This window comes from Triticum dicoccoides, chromosome 2B, assembly GCF_002162155.2.
Source record: "Triticum dicoccoides isolate Atlit2015 ecotype Zavitan chromosome 2B, WEW_v2.0, whole genome shotgun sequence".
Lineage (NCBI taxonomy): Eukaryota > Viridiplantae > Streptophyta > Magnoliopsida > Poales > Poaceae > Triticum > Triticum dicoccoides.
This window is the reverse complement of record NC_041383.1, coordinates 718,952,380-718,961,622: the sequence shown is the minus strand read 5'-3', so window position 1 is coordinate 718,961,622 and position 9,243 is coordinate 718,952,380.

The window sequence follows — 9,243 nt, the reverse complement described above, 5'->3', positions numbered from 1 at the left end:
GAGATATATTGCCATGCAACTTTCAGTGCTCAGTCTTATGACATGTGTGTTCATAATCATATTGCTTTGCATGATCTTATAGGTCTGACATGATATTTGTAGCAAAGTCAGCGTTCATCATTGTAGTACATGTTATGTTAAATCATTGCACATCCTGGTACATTGCCAAAGTCATTCATATAGAGCCATCTTGTATTAGCTTTATCGAGTTGTAAGTAAATAAAAGTGTGATGATCATCATTATTAAAGCATTGTCCCAGTGAGAAAAAGGATGATGTAGACTAATGATTCCTTCAAAGAATAAGGATAAGCTTCCGGACTTAAAAAAAAACGCCAAAAGAGCTCAACAAAAAATGAGACAAAAAAGAGAAGTGGTAATGTTACTATCCTTTTACCACACTTGTGCTTCAGAGTAGCACCATGTTCTTCATATAGAGAGTGTTCTGAGTTATCATTTTTATGTACTAGTGGGAATGTTTCGTAATAGAACTCGTCTTGTATATTTCGATGATGGACTTCCTCAAATGCCCGAGGTCTTCATGAGCAAGGAAGTTGGATGCACATCCTCTTAGTTTAATTTGAGCTTTCATACACTTATAGCTCTAGTGCATCCGTTGCATGGCAATCCCCACTCTTCGCATTGATATCGATTGATGGGCCTCTCCATTGCCTATTGATCCGCCGAGTTGATGCGAGCCTTTCTTCCTTTTTGACTTCCTTTATTGATCTTTACCACCATATTATATTTCACCTACAGTGCTATATCCATGGCTCACGCTCATGTACTGAGTGGAACTTAAAATGCTGAAGCGTGTTAAAAAGTATGATCCAATTGCCTGGTTTGACACCGGGGTGCTTATGATTTCTATTTATGCGGTGAAGGTGGAGTCATGCCATGCGTACATGATAAAATGAGTAGGCATAACATTTGTTGAGCATCGTATATTTTGAAAAGGCAATGATTATGTTCTTATATTCATGGATATTATTATGTTGATATCAATTACTTCATTGTTTCTCAATATTTGTACCGTAAAGTGATTACGTGATAAACATGCTAGGTACCATTTCACATCAAAAATTCTTTTTTATCATTTACTTACTCGAGGACAAGCAGAAATTAAGCTTGGGGATGCTGATTCGTCTCCAACATATCTATATTTTTTGATTATTTCATGCTAGTATATTATCAATCTTGGATACTTTTTATACAATTTTATATCATTTTGGGGGACTAACCAATTAACTCGGTGCCTAATGTCAGTTGTTGTTTGCTACCTCTTGATCTTGCATTGGTTTTTCCTTGAAGAGGAAAGGGTGATGTAGCAAAGTAGCATAAGTATTTCCCTCAGTTTTGAGAACCAAGTTATCAATCCAGTAGGAGAGGACGCACAAGTCACCGAATACCTGCACAAACAATCAACATCTTGCACCCAACACGATAAAGGGGTTGTCAATCCCTTCATGGTCACTTGCAAAAGTGAGAGCTGATAGAGATAGATAAACGGTAAAGTAAATATCTTTGGTATTTTTGGTTTATAGATTGGAAAGTAAAGAATGCAAAATATTAGATCGGAAACTAGCAAGACGTAAACGAGATTCAATAATATGGAAAAGAGACCCGGGGGCCATAGGTTTCACTAGTGACTTCTCTCGAGATAACAAATATTACGATGGGTGAACAAATTACTGCCGAGCAATTGATAGAAAAGCGCATAGTTATGACGATATCTAAGGCAATGATCATGAACATAGGCATCACGTCTGTGTCAAGTAGACCGACTCCTGCCTACATCTACTACTATTACTCCACACATCGACCGCTATCCAGCATGCATCTAGAGTATTAATTTCATAAAGAATGGAGTAACGCATTAAGCAAGATGACACGATGTAGAGGAATTAACTCAAGCAATATGATGAAAACCCCATCTTGTTATCCTCGATGGCAACAATACAATACATGCCTTGCTGCCCCTACTATCACTAGGAAAGGACACTGCAAGATTGAACCCAAAGCTCTCCTATTGCAAGAAAGATCAATCTAGTAGGCCAAACTAAACCGATAATTCGAAGAGACTTGCAAAGATATCAAATCATGCATATAAGAATTCAGAGAAGAACCAAATAATATTCATAGATAATCTTGATCATAAATCCACAACGGATCTCGGCAAACACACCGCAAAAGAGTATTACATCGAATAGATCTCCAAGAACATTGAGGAGAACATGGTATTGAGAATCAAAGAGAGAAAAGAAGTCATCTAGCTACTAACTATGGACCCAAAGGTTTGTGGTAAACTACTCACGCTTCATCAGAGAGGTTATGGTGTTGATGTAGAAGCCCTCCGTGATTGAATCCCCCTCCTGCAGGATGTCGAAAAATGCCCATAGATGGGATCTCACGGGTACAGAAGGTTGTGGCAGTGGAAAAGTGGTTTCGTGGCTCTCGTTGATGTTTTTAGGGTATAAGAGTATATATAGGCGAAGGAACTAGGTCAGGGGAGCCACGAGGGGCCCACGAGGGTGGGGGGTGCGCCCTACCCCCCTGGGCACACCCTCCTGCCTCGTGGCTGCCTCGTTGCGTCTCCGACTTTATCTCCAAGTCTTCTGGTTTTCTTTCGGTCCAAGAAAGATCATCGCGAAGGTTTCATTCCTTTTGGTATTCCTTTTCTGCAAAACTCTAAAATAGGCAAAAAAATAGAAACTGACACTGGGCCCTCGGTTAATAGGTTAGTCCCAAAAATAATATAAAATAGAATATAAATGCCTATTAAACATCCAAAACAGATAATATAATAACATGGAACAATAAAAAATTATAGATACGTTGGAGACGTATCAAGCATGCCCAAGCTTAATTCCTGCTCGTCCTCGAGTAGGTAAATGATTAAAACAAAATTTTTGATGTGGAATGCTACCTAAGATATTTATCCATGTAATTGTTTTTATTGTGGCACGAATGTCCAGATCCAAAAGATTCAAGACAAAAGTTTAATATTGACATAAAAACAATAATACTTCAAGCATACTAACAAATCAATAATGACTTCTCAAAATAACATGGCCAAAGAAAGCTATCCCTACAAAATCATATAGTCTGGCTATGCTCTATCTTCATAGCACAAAATATTTAAATCATGCACAACCCCGGTTTCAGCCAAGCAATTGTTTCATACTTTAGTATTTTCAAACTTTTTCAATCTTCACGCAATACATGAGCGTGAGCCATGGACATAGCACTATAGGTGGAATAGAATGGTGATTGTGGAGAAGACAAAAAAGGAGAAGATAGTCTCACCTCAACTAGGCGTATCAACGGGCTATGGAGATGCCCATCAATAGATATCAATGTGAGTGAGTACGGATTGCCATGCAATGGATGCACTAGAGCTATAAGTGTATGAGAGCTCAAAAAAGAAACTAAGTGGGTGTGCATCCAACTTGCTCGCTCACGAAGACATAGGGCACTTTTGAGGAAGCCCATCATTGGAATATACAAGCCAAGTTCTATAATGAAAATTCCCACTAGTATACGAAAGTGACAACATAGGAGACTCTATCATCAAGATCATGGTGCTACTTTGAAGCACAAGTGTGGAAAAAGGATAGTAACATTGCCCCTTCTCTTTTTTTCTCTCATTTTATTTATTTGGGCCTTTTCCTTTTTTATGGCCTATTTTTTCTCTTTTTTCTCTCTTTTTTTTCGTCCGGAGTCTCATGCCGACTTGTGGGGGAATCATAGTCTCCATCATCCTTTCCTCACATGGGACAATGCTCTAATAATGAAGATCATCACACTTTTATTTACTTACAACTCAAGAATTACAACTCAATACTTAGAACAAAATATGACTCTATGTGAATGCCTCCGGCGGTGTACCGGGACGTGCAATGGTTCAAGAGTGACATATATAAAAGAATAATGAACGGTGGCTTTGCCACAAATACGATGTCAACTACATGATCATGCAAAGCAATATGACAATGATGAAGCGTGTCATAATAAACGGAACGGTGGAAGTTGCATGGCAATATATCTCGGAATGGCTATGGAAATGCCATAATAGGTTGGTATGGTGGCTGTTTTGAGGAAGGTAGTGGTGGGTGTTATGGTACCGGCGAAAGTTGCGCGGCACAAGAGAGGCTAGCAATGGTGGAAGGGTGAGAGTGCATATAATCCATGGACTCAACATTAGTCATAAAGAACTCACATACTTATTGAAAAAATCTACAATTCATCAAAACAAAGTACTACACGCATGCTCCTAGGGGAAGGGTTAGTCGGAGTTAACCATCGCGCGATCCCGACCTCCACTCATAAGGAAGACAATCAATAAATAAATCATGCTCCAACTTCATCACATAACGGTTCACCATACGTGCATGCTACAGTTATCACAAACTTTAACACAAGTATCTCTCAAATTCACAATTACTCCACTAGCATGACCCTAATATCACTATCTTCATATCTCAAAACAATCATAAAGAATCAAACTTCTCATAGTATTCAATGCACTTCATATGAAAGTTTTATTATATCGATCTTGGATGCCATCATATTAGGACTAGTTTTATAACCCAAGCAAATTACCATGCTGTCCTAAAAGACTCCCAAAATAATATAAGTGAAGCATGAGAGTTCAACAATTTCTATAAAATAAAACCACCGCCGTGCTCTAAAAAGATATAAGTGAAGCACTAGAGCAATATTGTCTAGCTCAAAAGATATAAGTGAAGCACATAGAGTATTCTAATAAATCACGATTCATGCGTGTCTCTCCCAAAAGGTGTGTATAGCAAGGATGATTTTGGTAAAATAAAAAGCAAAGACTCAAATAATACAATACGCTCCAAGCAAAACACATATCATGTGGTGAACAAAAATATAGCCTCAAGTAAAGTTACCGATAGACGAAGACGAAAGAGGGGATGCCTTCCGGGGCATCCCCAAGCTTAGGCTTTTGGTTGTCCTTGAATATTACCTTAGGATGCCTTGGGCATCCCCAAACTTAGGCTCTTGCCACTCCTTATTCCAAAGTCCTTCAAATCCTTACCCAAAACTTGAAAACTTCACAACACAAAACTGAACAGAAAATCTCATGAGCTCCGTTAGTATAAGAAAATAAATCACCACTTTAAGGTACTGTGGTGAACTCATTCTTTATTTATATTGATGAAATATCTACTATATTCCAACTTCTCCATGGTTGATACCCCCCGATACTACTCATAGATTCATTAAAATAAGGAAACAACAAGCGAAAAACATAATCTGTCAAAAACAGAACAATCTGTAGTAATCTGTAACTCACGACTAATTATGTAACTCCAAAAATTCTGAAATAAACTGGTGGACGTGAGGAATTTGTCTATTAATCTTCTGCAAAAAAATGAACTTAAAAGCACTCTTCTGTTAAAAATGACAATTATTCTCGTGAGCGCAAAGTTTCTATTTTTTTAGCAACATCAAATTAACTTTCACCCAAGTCTTCCCAAAGATTCTACTTGGCACAAACACTAATTAAAACTTAAAACCACATCTAACCAGAGGCTAGATGAATTATTTATTACTCAACAGGAGCAAAAAGTAAAGAAGAAAAATAAAATTGGGTTGCCTCCCAATAAGCGCTATCGTTTAACGCCCCTAGCTAGGCATAAAAACACGAATATATCTAGATATTGCCATGTTTTGTATGCAATCCATAAGTGGCTCTCATAATTGATTCATAAGGAAATTTAATTTTCTTCCTAGGAAAGTGTTCCATGCCTTTCCTTAACAGAAATTGGAATCTAATGTTTCCTTCTTTCATATCAATAATTGCACCAATCATTCTATGGAAAGGTCTACCAAGAATAATATATAGGACATGTGGGATTGCAATCTATATCAAGAACAATGAAATCTACGGGCACATAATTCCTATTTGAAACAATAAGAACATCATTAATCCTTCCCATAGGTTTCTTAATGGTGGAATCCGCAAGATGCAAATTTAAAGAACAATCATCAAATTCACAGAAACCTAGCACGTCACACAAAGTTTTTGGAATCGTGGAAACACTAGCACCCAAATCACACAAAGCATAGCATTCATAATCTTTAATCTTAATCTTAATAGTAGGTTCCCGTTCATCATAAAGTTTTCTAGGGATAGAAACTTCTAGTTCAAGCTTTTCTTCAAAAGATTGCATCATAGCATCAACGATATATTTAGTAAAAGTTTTGTTTTGATTGTAAGCATGAGGGGAATTTAACACGGATTGCAACAAGGAAATACAATCTATTAAAGAAAAAATATCATAATTAAATTCCTTAAAATCCAAAATAGTGGGTTCATTGCTACTTAAAGTCTAGACCTCTTCAATCCCACTTTTATCAATTTTTGCATCTAGATCTAAAAATTCTGAATTATTGGGATGCCTTTTAACTAAAGTTGACTCATCTCCTATCCCATATTTATCAGGATTCATATTGGAAAACAAAGATTTAATAGGAGTGACATCAATCACTTTTAGATCTTCATCATTATTATCATGAAAACTAGAGAACACGCTTTTACAAAACCAATCTTTTTTAGCACGCATCTTAGCGGTTCTTTCTTTGCACTCATTAATGGAAATTCTCATGGCCTTGAGAGACTCATTCATATCATGCTTAGGTGGGATAGATCTAAGTTTCAAAGAATCAACATCAAGAGAAATTCTATCCACGTACCTATCCAATTCATCAACCTTAAGTAATTTTTCTTCAATCAAAGCATTGAAATTCTTTTGCGAACTCATAAATTCTTTAACACTATTCTCAAAATCAGAGGGCATCTTATTAAAATTTTCATTAGAGTTGTTGTAGGAATTACCATAATTATTAGAGGAATTACTAGGAAACGGCCTAGGATTAAAATTGCCTATATACACGTTGTTACCAAAATTGTTCCTACCAACAAAATTCACATCCATAGATTCATTATTATTATCAATCAAAGTGGACAAAGACATATCATTAGGATCAGAAGAAACACTTTTATTAGCAAATAATTTCATAAGTCCATCCATCTTTCCATTCAAAACATTAATTTCTTCAATCGCATGAACTTTTTTACTAGTGGATCTTTCGGTGTGCCATTGAGAATAATGAACCATAATATTATCTAGGAGTTTAGTAGCTTCTCCTAAAGTGATTTTCATAAAAGTGCCTCCCGCGGCCGAATCTAAAAGATTTCTAGAAGCAAAATTCAATCCGGCATAATTTTTTTGTATAATCATCCACAAATTCAAACCATGTGTATAGCAATTATGTATCCTCAATTTCATCCTCTCCCAAGATTGTGCAACATGCTCATGATCAAGTTGCTTAAAATTCATAATATCGTTCCTAAGGGAGATGATCTTAGCAAGAGGAAAATACTTAGAGATAAAAGTATCTTTACACTTATTCCATGAATCAATACTGTTTTGGGGCAAAGATGAGAACCAAGTTTTAGCACGATCTCTAAGCGAAAACGGGAATAGCTTCAATTTAACAATATCATCATCCACATCTTTCTTCTTTTGCATATTGCACAAATCAACGAAATTGTTTAGATGGTATGCGGCATCTTCACTAGGAAGGCCAGAAAATTGATCTTTCATAACAAGATTCAGTAGAGCGGCATTAATTTCACAAGATTCAGCATTAGTAGTAGGATCAATTCGAGTGCTAATAAAATCATTGTTGTTGGTATTGTAAAAGTCACACAATTTAGTATTATCTTGTGCCATCGTGACAAAGCAATCAATCCAACACACAAGAAGCAAAGCGAAAAGAGACGAACGGAAGAGGGGCAAAGAAAAGGCAAAGGGGTTTTCAAAATCGTTTTAGAAGTGGGAGAGAGGAAAACGAGAGGCGAATGGCGAATAATGTAATGCAAGGGAGAAGAGTTTATGATGGGTACTTGGTATGGCTTGACTTGACATAGATCTCCCCGGCAACGGCGCTAGAAATCCTTCTTGCTACCTCTTGAGCTTGCGTTGGTTTTCCCTTGAAGAGGAAAGGGTGATGCAGCAAAGTAGCGTAAGTATTTCCCTCGGTTTTGAGGACCAAGGTATCAATCCAGTAGGAGATGGTGCACAAGTCACCAAATACCTGCACAAACAATCAACAACTTGCCACCAACATGATTAAGGGGTTGTCAATCCCTTCACGGCCACTAGCAAAAGTGAGATCTGATAGAGATAGATAAACGGTAAAGTAAATAATTTTGGTATTTTTGGTTTATAGATTGGAAAGTAAAGATTGCAAAATAGTAGATCTGAAACTAGCAAGATGTAAACGAGATTTAATAATATGGAAAAGAGACCCGGGGGCCATAGCTTTCACTAGTGACTTCTCTCGAGATAGCAAATATTACGGTGGGTGCACAAATTATTACCGAGCAATTGATAGAAAAGCGCATAGTTATGATGATATCAAAGGCAATGATCATGAACATAGGCATCACGTCCGTGTCAAGTAGACCGACTCCTGCCTGCATCTACTACTATTACTCCACACATCGACCGCTATCCAGCATGCATCTAGAGTATTAAGTTCATAAAGAACGGAGTAACGCATTAAGCAAGATGACATGATGTAGAGGAATTAACTCAAGCAATATGATGAAAACCCCATCTTGTTATCCTCGATGGCAACAATACAATACGTGCCTTGCTACCCCTAGTGTCACTAGGAAAGTACACCGCAAGATTGAACCCAAAGCTAAGCAATTCCACTACTAGGGAAAAGCTTATGCACAGACTCTTAGCAGTAGCGCTGGGTAAAATGAGGCGCTGCTACTACTTAGTAGTAGCGCGTGTCAGTTAGACGCGCTACTGCTATACTTTCAGCAGCAATGTGTTTTAGCGAAACGCGTTGCTGCTAAGTTTGAACTGGGGCATAATGGCTAGCCCCACTTAGTAGCAGCGCGTATACAGATAGCGCGCTATTGCTATTCTCCATAGTAGTAGCGCTTTTCTTTGACACGCACTACTACTATCCCTACCTTATCAAACCCCACACAACATAGACCCCCTCACTCTCCCTCTCACTCAGTACTCTCTCCCCCACGCCCCCATCCTCCGCCGTCGCCGCCGTTGGAGATCTGGTGGCTCACGTCCACTGAGGTACCCCCTCCTCCTCCCTCCTCCCCTTCTCCCTCCTTCTCTGTCTGCCCACTCCTCCCTCCTCCACCGAGCGCCCCTCCTCCCTCCTCCACCGCC